This window comes from Monodelphis domestica, chromosome 4, assembly GCF_027887165.1.
Source record: "Monodelphis domestica isolate mMonDom1 chromosome 4, mMonDom1.pri, whole genome shotgun sequence".
NCBI lineage: Eukaryota > Metazoa > Chordata > Mammalia > Didelphimorphia > Didelphidae > Monodelphis > Monodelphis domestica.
In genome coordinates, this window is record NC_077230.1 from 419,011,024 (window position 1) to 419,023,039 (window position 12,016).

General features: G+C 46.3%; 1 long non-coding RNA gene across 1 annotated transcript; it reads left to right on the forward strand.

The window, feature by feature from the left end:
• Positions 1 to 8,403: 8,403 nt before the first annotated feature.
• On the forward strand, positions 8,404 to 11,591 carry LOC103106814 (uncharacterized). The gene is made up of 3 exons (XR_466557.3): positions 8,404 to 8,700; positions 8,815 to 8,926; positions 10,691 to 11,591. It is a non-coding gene; the product is annotated as an uncharacterized LOC103106814 (long non-coding RNA).
• Positions 11,592 to 12,016: the final 425 nt, after the last annotated feature.

The following is a 12,016-nucleotide window of genomic DNA, read 5'->3' on the forward strand; positions in this document are numbered from 1 at the left end:
GGCACTTTGACCGTACCATTCTAGAATGTGTGGTTATTACAAGAGAATGGTTAGTAAATACCAACCAAAGGAAGTGGTGATTGCAGCAAGCCAGTATGTTTCGAGAAAAACTCGGGCCTCCACTAACCTCATTTCCTTTGAAAACAGGAGCAGTAAGTGCGTAGATGAGGGAAATGCCATAGAAAGTTTACCTAGCTTTGTAGCAAAGTAGGGACCAGAAGTGATGTGGACTAGAGCAAATACAGTCATGGGGATCCCTCTGACTCCGAGGACCAGTCACCCTAGTCAGTGTTAATCAGGTCTGTCTCTAGTGGAGTGTCTCAGGGATCTTCCATGTGGATAAAGTCATAGCTGGCACAGTGCTGCAAGAGATTGCATGGGATGACAACCCTCCAATCAGAGGCTTGGTTGTAGGGTTGAATTTAATAGGATGAAATTTATTTTTTATAAATATATGTATATATATTTTATCATATACTTCATAACCACCACCACCAAACATTTAACTAAACAACTGCATAAAAAATTACGTGTAAAACCACAAACTCCACATTTTCTACCATTAAACAAAAATATGAAATTCTACACGTGTGCTAATATGTACATCCTTTGCTTTTGAGTTCTCTCTGGATTTTTTTTATATGAATACTTTTTTCTCTTGATTTTGTGACTATAATTTTTTTTTAATCCCTTACCTTCCGTCTTGGAGTCAATACTGTGTATTGTACCAGAGGAGAGTGGTAAGGGCTAGGCAATGGGGGTCAAGTGACTTGCCCAGGGTCATACAGCTGGGAAGTGTCTGACGCCAGATTTGAACCTAGGACCTACCGTCTCTAGACCTGGCTCTCAATCCACTGAGATACCCAGCTGCCCCCGCTATGATTTTTTAAATGTAATCATAGCATGTATTATTTTATTTTCATCTCTTCATATGTTTTCCTCATTTTCTTTATAATTCTAATATTTGTCTTTTCTAATACCATGATTCAATCCATTACATTCAAATATTACAATTTATTCAGCTGTTTCTCCAATTCATAGCATATGTGTTACTTCCAGTTATTTTTTTACAACAAAGCTTCTGCAAATATTTTCATACATACACAGCTTTTTGCCCTCTCAATAATGGCTTTAATACCTACCTCTAATAATGAGATACCTGTGGCTTATGAGCATGAACAGCTTTATAACTCATAATGTATATTTTCATCTTATTTTTTAAAAAATCACAGCTGTTCTAGCAATGTAATATTAGGCCTGTTTCTCTATGTTCCTATCAGCATTTATTTTGGCCACATTTAACTTGCCTGGTTTTCATTTAATGTACATCACCCCGACCATATTTAGCTAAATTGGTCCTTAGGCAGTGGACACAATCTGTTGCCAGAACCATACTCTTTCCAAAACCAAGTCTTTTCAGCTTGAGCATACCCAGTGGAACTTTTGTTCCCAGTGACACAATTCCTCAGGAATGCAGGATTATCTCCATAGTATGATGAGTATTAAAGAAAGACTTTTACAGAATATTTATGTTCTCTAAACCATTGTCCCACCAGAAACAATGTTTGGATTATATGTGTGCTCAGGCTTAAATCTACTTTTAACTACATGCAGGTGTATAGGGGCTTTCCAGATATCTATTATATTTAACTTATCTAAGGTTCTGTTCATACCCTTAACATATTTTTAAAATTGGATTTATCTAGTTCTGAGAGGGGATAATAAAAGCATGCCACTGTTATTTTGTCTATTTCTATTTGTATCTCATTTAGTTTTTCCTATGAAATTTAATAGGGATAAATGTAAGAGTGGAAGTTTGAAAAAGATCTGGATATTTCAATATGAGTCAGCAAATTCAAATTAATGTCACAGATGAGGAAATTGAGGCAATAGAGTTTAAGTGACTTGCTCAGGGTCCCATAGCTAGTACCTGAGGTGGGATTTGAACCCAGTTCTTCCTGATCCCAGTTCCTATACCTTATCCAAAATCACCCTGCCTCTTAAAACTACATCATATTTCTTTTTTTTAAGCAGGGACTTCTTTTCAGTTTCAAATTCTCCCCTATTTCCCCTCCTTTGTTTTTGTTTTTTAAACCCTTACCTTCCATCTTAGAATCAATACTGGGTATTGGTTCTAAGGCAGAAGAGTGGTAAGGCCTAGGCAATGGGGGTTAAATGACTTTCCCAGGGTCACACAACTAGGAAGTGTGACGCCAGATTTGAACCTAGGACCTCCCATCTCTAGGCCTGGCTCTCCATCCACTGAGCCACCCAGCTTCCCCCTCCCTTCCTTATTATTGAGAAGGCAAGAAAAATAAACCCCGTTATACCTCTGTATAGTCACACATGTTCCAAGAAAAAAAGGAAGGAAAAATATATTTCAATCTGCAATTAATCCAACTTTCTCACAAGAGGGGGACAGCATGTTTCATCATGAGTCCTTTGGAATGGTGGCTAGTTATGTTGATCAGAGAAGCAAAGTCTTTCGAAGTTGATTATCTTTATACTTATTTTGCGGTTACTGGGTAATTTAATGTCCTGGTTCCGCTTCCTTCCCTCTGGATCAGTTCATAGAGGTCTTTGCAGGTTTCTCTAAAGCCATCGTCTTCGTTTCTTACAGCACCATACCTCTGCCCAGTCCCCATGATGCAGACCACATTCTGTCCCATGTGTCAGGGCCAGAGTACAGGGTGCTCAACAACCTTTTCAGCCACTCAGTGGGAAAGATGAGCATCACTTTTGTGGCATTTCCTCTCCTTCTGGCCAGGCTTGACTCAGGCTCAGAACAAGTGAGATGAAATGAAGCGCTCGGAGGTCCTAGAACACTGAACACAAAGAAAGCTTAAGGATCACTACCACGGAAGAAATATTCGGCAAAGATGTAGCACTGGCATGGGGCAATGCATCCAGGAGACTCATCTGGTCAGAAGGGTGTGTGTCCGTCCCTGGGACATCTGTCAAGTCGGAGGGGAATCCATTCTTGGGCTTTTTTAACACCCTTGCTTTGTCAGTGAATTAAGCCCTGGTCCCCTGGACCAATCCTTTTCAGAGATGGCTTCTCTGGGGAAAACGACTTTATTCTATCTGTTAGGGACCTTAAAAATGTAGCTCCTGGGGGCAGCTGGGTGGCTCAGTGGATGGAGAGCCAGGCCTAGAGACAGGAGGTCCTGGGTTCAAATCTGGCCTCAGACACCTCCTGCCTGTGTGACTCTGGGCAAGTCACTTGACCCCCATGGCCTAGCCCTGACCACTCTTCTGCCTTGGAACCAATACACAGTATTGACTCTAAGATGGAAGGTGAGGGTTTTAAAAAAAAATAGATGGGGGCAGCTGAGTAGCTCGGTGAATTGAGAGTCAGGTCTAGAGATGAGAGGTCCTGGGTTCAAATCTGGCCTCAGACACTTCCCAGCTGGGTGACCCTGGGCAAGTCACTTGACCCCCATTGCCTAGCCCTTACCTCTCTTCTGCCTTGGAGCCAATACACAGTATTGACTCCAAGATGGAAGGTGAGGGTTTTTTTTTTTTAATGTAGTTCCTACTAAACTGGGTAAGATCTGAAGTGGTTCTAGAGTTCACTTTTTAAAAAGCTCAACAAAACTATATTAAAAATATTCATTTACAAATGGAGTTGGCATCAAGAGGAAGTACAAATATAACATTAAAGCAGAAATCCCCATAACTTGGTATGGGGTAGGAGTAGCTGGAGCTGGCTAAGACAAGAGAAAGGGAGGGGGAAAGGGATTAAGTATTTATTAAGTACCTATTAAGTACCAGGTGTTCTACTAAGCACTACAAATATCTTTTGGTCCTCACAATAACTCTGGGAGATGGGAGCTGTTATTATGCCTATTTTATAGTTGAAGAAACTGAGGTAGACAGGGGTTAAGTGACTTGTCCAGGGTCACACAGCTAATAAGTGTGTGAGCCTGAATTTGAACTCAGGTGTTTCTGACTCTGGATCCAGTGAGCTATCTGTCCTCCTGATAAGCATCTATCAAATACACTATAGACAGAATTCTGGTTCAGGTATGGGTAGAACTAGATGGCCTCTCTGTCTAGATCGTGAGATTCTGTGATCAGGACTGGGCTCTGTGCTATGGACTCCAATGGAGGATTAGCCAGTATTGGATTTTTCAAATTTAGAACAGGAAAGGATCTTAGAAGGCTTCTTGTTGGACAGATAGGAGACTGGAACCCTCAACAGAACCAGAGGGAAACTGAAACCTCAGTCCTTTTCATTTCTGATAGATCTGATACAACCCAGAATGGGAAATTTGAGGACTAGGGTGAGAGGTGGCAGTGGGCATGACTCCGGAACCATAGATTGCTTCTCAGAGGACCACAGTGAAGTGTCAGGACCTTAGTAAACCTGAACCTAAAACCTAAAACAAGTGCCATCATCAGCTTTCTATGGGCCAGGCTCCCTGGTGCCCAGAAGGAGCTGGGACACAGCTGTTGCCCACTGGGGAATGCTGGGGAGGTCCGAGCCAGTTCTGCTCATCCTTTTGCCCTTCCTGGACCCCAGATGGAATGGACTGCCTCAGGATATTAGTAAGTTCCCCAGTACTGGTGGTATAGAATGCTAGTCTGGGATGCTGTGGAGATTTTTATACAGGTGTGGGATAGAATCTCTGAAGTCCCTTCCGATTATGCGGTTCTACAATTCTGTGAAGTCTGTTCTCTTCCATTAATTGGGAGATGAATGAAGACCAGTCTAGAACACAAAACACCTAGGACATAGCGCAGCTAATATTTGGATAGAGAGGATGTTTCAGTCGGATCCTATTTGTAAGAGTCACATTGAGGCAAGGGAATGAATGACAAACTGGAGCAGATCCAGGATCATGAAGAAGCTGGAAAGTATTACTTATCATTTGCTGAAGAATTGATTCAATGCTCTGCGTATTCTTTTTAAAGCAAAGGCAATTTGGATCTTTTTTATTTTGTTGTCTTAGAATTGATGTTAAGCATCTGTTCCAAGGCAGAAGAATGGTAAGGGCTGGACAATTGGGATTAAATGACTTGCTCAGGATCAGATAGCTAGGAAGCATCTGAGGTCAAATTTGAACCCAGAACCTCCCATCTCCAGGCCTGACTCTCTATCCATTGAGTCACCTAGCTGCCCCTGAAATTTTTATTCTTCTGCTCACAAGAGAAGAGCTCTAACAAAATATGCAAACATATTCTTTTTCTGAAATGGGTCAAATCTGATCAATGAATCAAGAAGACAAAAAGATAAGTAAGGGCAGTGTGGAGTTGGGAGCAGTTGGAACCTTCCAGGAACAAGTACTATATAAAAATAATAAGGTTCCAGCAAGATGCGCAGTTGTTTTCCATTGCATCTCCAGAGAGAGATGGCCAAGTTTACCATGGGAAAGACAAGTTCCCTTAATCCCTCAGAATAGCAATACCTAGTCTGCTCATAGCCCTTTGCTAGAATGTCAAGTTCTAGTACAAAAGAAAAAGCTATGCATAGCATCTTATTTCAGGGGTCAGTTGATGAAACTGGGAATATATTCTCAAATATGCTTGGTATTTAATAAATGTTGATTAATGTATTGAGGTGAGGCTGGACCAGACCAAGTATACACCAAAGAAATTCACAGTGGAAGAAGAATCTTGGAAAGCATCAGGCAATCATTTTACACATTATCTCAGGGAAGGGACAGCACCAAAAGAATGTTTAAAAAATCATCAACAGTATTAATGCCCCTCTTGATGAAAGAGATGCAAATTAAAATAACTCTGAGGTACCACCTCACACCTTGCAGATTGGCCAATATGACAGTAAAGGAAAATGATAAATGTTGGAGGGGATGTGGCAAAATGGGTCGCCAATGCATTGTTGGTGGAGTTGAGAACAGATTCAACCTTCTGGAGGGCAATTTGGAACTATGCCCAAAGGGCTATAAAATTGTGCATATCCTTTGATCCTGTCATACCACTACTGGGTTTGTATGCTAAAGAAATCATAAAAAACGGGAAAGGATCTACTTGGACAAAAATATTTATAGCAGCTATTTTTGTGGTGGCAAAGAACTGGAAATTGAGGGGAGGTCCATCAATTGGGGAATGGCTGAACAAATTATGGTACATGTTGGTGCCATAAGAAAAGATGAGCAGAATAATTTCAGAAAAAACGTTTGAAAGACCTACATCAACTGATGCAGGGTGAAGTAGGAAGAACTGGGAGAACATGGTACACAGTGATAGCAATACTGTATGATGATCAACTATGAAAGCTCCAGGACGATTCAGAAGGACCTATGACAAAGAGTGCTTTCACCTGTAGAGAAAGAACTGTTGGTGTCAGATGCAGATCAAAGTCTACCATTTCTCACATTAGTTCATCATTTTATTTTGAGGTTTTGGTTTTATATGAGTGTCCTCTTACAACAATGACCAGTATGGAAATACGTTTTGCATGATAACACATCTATAACCCAGATCAAATTGGCTACCATGTCGAAGAGAGGGGAGGGAAGGGAAGGAGGGAGGCAATTTGGATCTTATAATTTTGGAAAACATGTTGAAAATTGTTATTATATGTAATTGGGAAAATAAAATATCTTTGAAGAAACCCCCCACTATTAATGCTCCTTGCCAAAGTGATGACTGCAGGAATTCCCCTGAATAACTGCAATCATGTTTACTTCCTCCTCAAAAACAAATCTTCCCTTGATTTTAACCCAAAAGATCAAGAAAATTTATCAGTCTTGATGTGAATTGACTCTCTATATATTGAAATCCCCCATGAAGAAAATATGAGAAGGGAACAGACAGATTTTTGTAAATCGTTTTCTACATTTGACCATATGTTTTCATTTGTCAAGATTACATGTCAATACAATTTTTAATAGTCACTTTCTGACATTTTGGAATTCATTACACCATATCTCTGAAGTAACACCACTGGTTCAAATGGGAAGGGAATCCCTGAACCCTCTGTGTTTATTGATTAACAAGAACTGACTTGATAGGGGACAATGCAAGCTGAAAGGTGCTCCTCCAATGAGGAATTTCTCCTATATATGTTAAGACAATATCAGAGCCCTTAATAAGTGAAACCATAAAAACAGCTTCCATCATCCTTTTGTCATTATATTTTAGAGCCTTACTTTCAAGTCTCAGAATCAATACTGTATATTGGTTCTAAGGCAGAAGAGTGACAAGGGCTAGGCAATGAAGAGTAAGTGACTTGCCTAGTGTCACACAGCTAAGAAGTGTCTGAGGTCATATTTGAACTCAGGACCTCCCATTTCTAGGCCTGGCTCTCAATCCACTGAGCTACCCATCTTCTCTCCCCCCCCCCCATTAAACCATTATTAAAGGTTTACTGGGTTAAGATCACACATATTTGAAATACCCAAACTTGGAAACCTAGAAATGGAGTAGTCATTCAGTTGTCCAGAGCACAGCAAGCTCTTCCCTAGCCTTCAGGATGTTTGTGGTACTCTGTGACCTAGAACTCAGAGATTCTAGGACAGTAGGACACTGAATTCCAAGATCAGTCAGAACCTAGCAGAATTATAAAGAACCAGTCTGGAGTTAGAAGGTCCATCTAGTAATCATGTAGTCTGATCCATATCTGATGGAGAATTCTCTGCACAACACAACCTCCTCATGGTCAACCAGCCTTTAAATGAAGACCTCCAGTGGGTTTTCCTTCCCTCCTCCCTTCCATCCCTTGCCTCCTCAAAGAGTGCGTTGCAACCATGGACAGCTCTTCTCCGTAGGACGGTTTTGGCTGTTTTTTGTCTTTGTTTTCTGATTGCCTCTTCCATCATGCTTCTAGTTCTGTCCTCTGGAACCCAAGAGAACAACTCTGATCTCTCTTTCATATGCTAATCCTTGAAATATTTAAAAACAGCTCTCCTGGCACCACACACACACACACACAATCTTCTCTTTTTCAGGCTACACATCCCCAGTTCTTTCTCCCTATCTTCATATAGCATGGACACCAGGCTTCTCACCATCTTGATTGCCTTGCCTCTGGGAATTCTCTAATTTTTCAATATCCTTCCTAAATTATGGCACTCAGCTGTGGTCTGAGCAGGGCAAAGGATGGCAGAGCAATCACCTCCTTATTCCTTTTCCTGGAAGGCATGCCTTTTGAGGGATGCTAAAGCTGCTGTCTCACAGCCAGCAGTCTAGAACCCAGGAAGTGGTGACCCAAATCCCAAACGAGGTCTAGAGCACAGACTAGAATCTCCAAATAAGAACCCAAGAAGATAAGAGTGACCCAGAAAGGACAGTGGGGGCCAGCAACTGCCCCGCTCCATTTTTCTCTTTTCAGCTTCCCTTGGACCAGGATGAAGATGTAGTTGCTTAGCAACCAGAGGGTGCAGTTGTGATGACTCAAAGGAGGAGGAGCCAGAGGTACGGAATCCTCTCTGTCCTAAGAACCTGGGGGCTAAGGGTGGGAGGGACGCCGGGGAAATAGAATCCTCCCAGAGTTGGGGGTGGGGTTGGGTTGGACTCCGCCCTATTTTGAGAGGCGGGGCCATCTAGAGGCGGGGCTTCCAGGCCGGGAGGTGGAGGGTTTTCACTGAGGCTGAGCAGGCTGACCTGCCTCCTCGTCCCCACCTTCGGGTGAGAGAAGGAGGCAGCGGTCTGGGGTGGCAGGGCAGACTGGGCAGGGGCGAGAAGGCCCTGTTGAGGGTAGAGGACTCCGGAGTCCTGGCCTGGAAACAGCAGGTACGGGGGGCTGGGGGCCATACACACCATCACACACACACACATTCTCTCTCCCCACCCTTCAACCTCTCAGTCCCGAGCACAGCGCACACTCATGGGGCCTCCCTCTCCTAGGCTCTGGGGAGCCTTGGCGGTGGCTGCATCGGGGTGCCGAGGAAGAAGAGGAGGAGGAAGAGGAGGCACCGGCTAATGCTGCGAGGAGGTGCAGGGGCTGATGCAGCGCCTGGTGAGGGCCCGGAGACCCTCCCCCTCCCTCTCCTCCCCTTTCCTTCCTCATTCCTCTCTTCCTGGGGCAAGTCCCATTCTCCGTGTGTGCATGCACTTGCGTGTAATTGCAAGTATTCTCTGTGTCCCTGTGAACCTCTGCATGTCTCTGTGAACCAGTGTGTATGATTGTGTATGGGCGGGCATGTCTGTGGCCCTGTATTCATGTCCCTCTGTGTGTCTGTGTGCCCTGGGAGCAGCTGGGTCCCTTCTGGAGGTCTCCATGCTCATATAGGCTGCCCTCTGCATGTTTGCATGTTTGGCACATCCATATCCCTGCCTCTGGGCATCCCTGAGTACTCTCTGGGCATCCGTGTGGGTGGAGCTCCCTCTCTGTGTCCGTGGGTACCTGGGAGTAGTTGTGTGTGTGTGTGTGTGTGTGTGTGTGTGTGTGTGTGTGACTATCTCGCAGTCCCTCTGGGTGGCAGGTGCTTTTTCTGTGTCTGTCTTTGAGTACTTGTTTTCCGTGTGGGCACACGAAGTACTTGTGTGTGCCTCTCTGTGGGCATTTGTGGGTGTGGAGAGCTCTGGGTCCCTGGGCATCTCCTCGGCTCTCCCCCAATGTGTACTTCTAACTGTGTGCTTGGGAGCAACCATGCGCCCATAGTTCCCTGGGGTCATCTGTTTCCTTCTAGTGGTGTGTAATTCTTCGTGTGCTTGGCTTCTTAGGGATCTCAGTTCTCCTCTTTGTGCCTCCATTTATCTCTGTCTGTAACAGTAGGACACACTCTCTGTCAGAGAACACTCATTCATTCATTCATTCATTCATTCCACAAATATTTCCTTGGGTGTACAGTGCAGAGAGAGCCCTATGGAAGGACATGGGCATGAGGGACATGAGAGATGAAAGTCCAGGTCTGGCCATAAGGTAGCTCCAAGTCTAGCAGAGGCTTTGAGTCAGACACAACCCAAGACATTAACTCACAGTCCTAGTTAGTGCACTGAGAAATAGGGAAAGCAAGGATTATTTCAGGAGAGTTATGATTTCCCCGAGGGCACACAGCAAGTTCCTTGAGGTGGAACTCGAACTCAGATCTCCAGATTCCAAGACCAGAACCAGGATGGAGAAGAGCAGGGTCAAGGGGAGAGGGCTTAAAATTGGAAACCAGGTGATGGAGGAGACTGGTGGGAGGGAAAGAACAGTAGTAAAGTGGACAAGGATCCCTGAAGGCTTCCTGGAGGAGCTTGCACCTGAGTTGGGCCTTCGATGGCAAGCAATTTTTTCCCCATGTCATTTGAATCCCAGCACAGAAGGGCTTGGGTGGGCCTTAGAGACCCTATCTACACTCGGGTTTTCAGCAGCCCCTGTGAGGACAAGCCCTGGGCATGGTAGGGGGAGGGAGAAGCTGCTTCTCTGTCTTTCTGGGTGTCAGCTGCTCCGCCTCCCAAATCTTGGTGATTGGCTGTCGGTTTCTTTTTCTGCCTCAGGGTCCTTCCCAGCTGTCTGCTCCGGGGTCCCCAGTCTCTCCTTATCTTCAGTCTCAGTGGTTCCGCCGCTGTCTCTGTCCTTCGAACCTGTCTCCGCCTTTCTTTTGTCTTCCTGTGTTTTTGTCCCTGTCCTTTTACTCTTGGGAAGGAGGCAGGGGGCGAGGGGTGAGACACCCGGCATGGACCAGAAGTCTTGCTGATGATGGGGGAGAATCAGCGGGTGGGTAGAGAGAGGACCTCTTCCCTCGCTCCACCCCGTCTCCAGACTCCTCCTCAGTCTCTCCTGTGATTTCTTTAGGAGGAAGGGAGGTTGCGGATGGACGAGCCCCCGGAACCGGAGAGGGAGGAGAGGCTGCTGGCGCTGCTGGGCCTGGTAGGCACAGCACTCAACCTGCTGGTCCTCGTCTGTGTCTACGTCTACACCACTCTCTGAGCTGATGTCACCTACTGGGGGCGGGGCCCGGGAAAACTCTCTAATGTTTTCCATAGAGTCTATGGAGCTGGAGGCGGGGCCTGTACATCTCCTGAAGACTGGGACTGCATGGAGGGGGCGGGGCCGGGGAGTAGGGGTGGGACTTGGAACCGCTTTCTGAGGAAAGGGCCACTAGTGGCGGGAGGCGGATCCTGGAGAGACGGGGAGGGAGCCTTCAGGAGGGGGGGGCAGACCCACCTAGGGAGGGCAGAACTCCTGGAACCCGAGCGGGGGCCGATTTTAGTCTCGGAAGGTGGGGCTAGATGAAGGGAGGAGGAGCAGGTGAGGAGGGAGCCGGCTCCTTTGGTGCTAGTCCAGACTCGGCACACCCTACTGAGGGCAGAATGAAGGAAGTCCTACGGACTCTAGCTGCCTTGACCCGAGAGCTTCCCACATGGAGACTTAGTGAGGAGGGAGGACGGTCTTGGCTCCAAACACTTCAATGCAGAAGCTGTCAGCTAGTCTACACCAGCGTGGAAGCAGATTCCCAGCTCAGCAGGGTTACCTCTCTCTCCGAAGTCCCTGCGGGGCAGAAATCCTGCGTGGGGCCCTGGAGAGCTCTAAATTCGACTGCCAGAGGGTTTTGCCTCTCTCCAGAATTTGAGCTTGGAGGTGGGGAGGATGGAGTCCCTTTTCCCGAGAATCCCTCTTGGAGTCTGGGGTGGGATCACTTGGCATTCTCTTTTGTACTACCGAATTTAAAATAAACCCGCCCTTGGCCATGGGAGCAAGCCTCCTCTCTGCACCCGGGGCCGGGGGCTCGAGGATGAAACCTACTGCAGGATTTCCCAACTCCTAACCCCTCCTAATCAGGCCTGTGGCACTTAGGGGTTCGAGCGGGGGGGGGGCTTAGACTTCTTCCCCCAGGGGGTCCACGCGTGACGTACTTTGCCATCCACCGGGGTCAGTTCAGGGCACACACCCCACGCCCCCAAGTCCTCCGGGGCACCTGTCTCAGGCACCCCGCCCCCGTGGCATCTTCATTGGTCCGTTTCGGGCACCCCCAACCGGCATTGTGCTCTTATTGGTCACGTCCGGCTCCCCTGGCCGGTGCCGCGCCCCCATTGGTCCAAAGTTGGAGCCGGGGCAGCGGGGGGGAAAGTTGGTCTGGCAGAGCTGGCGGGGAGGGGAGGGCGGGGTAAGAGGAGGGAG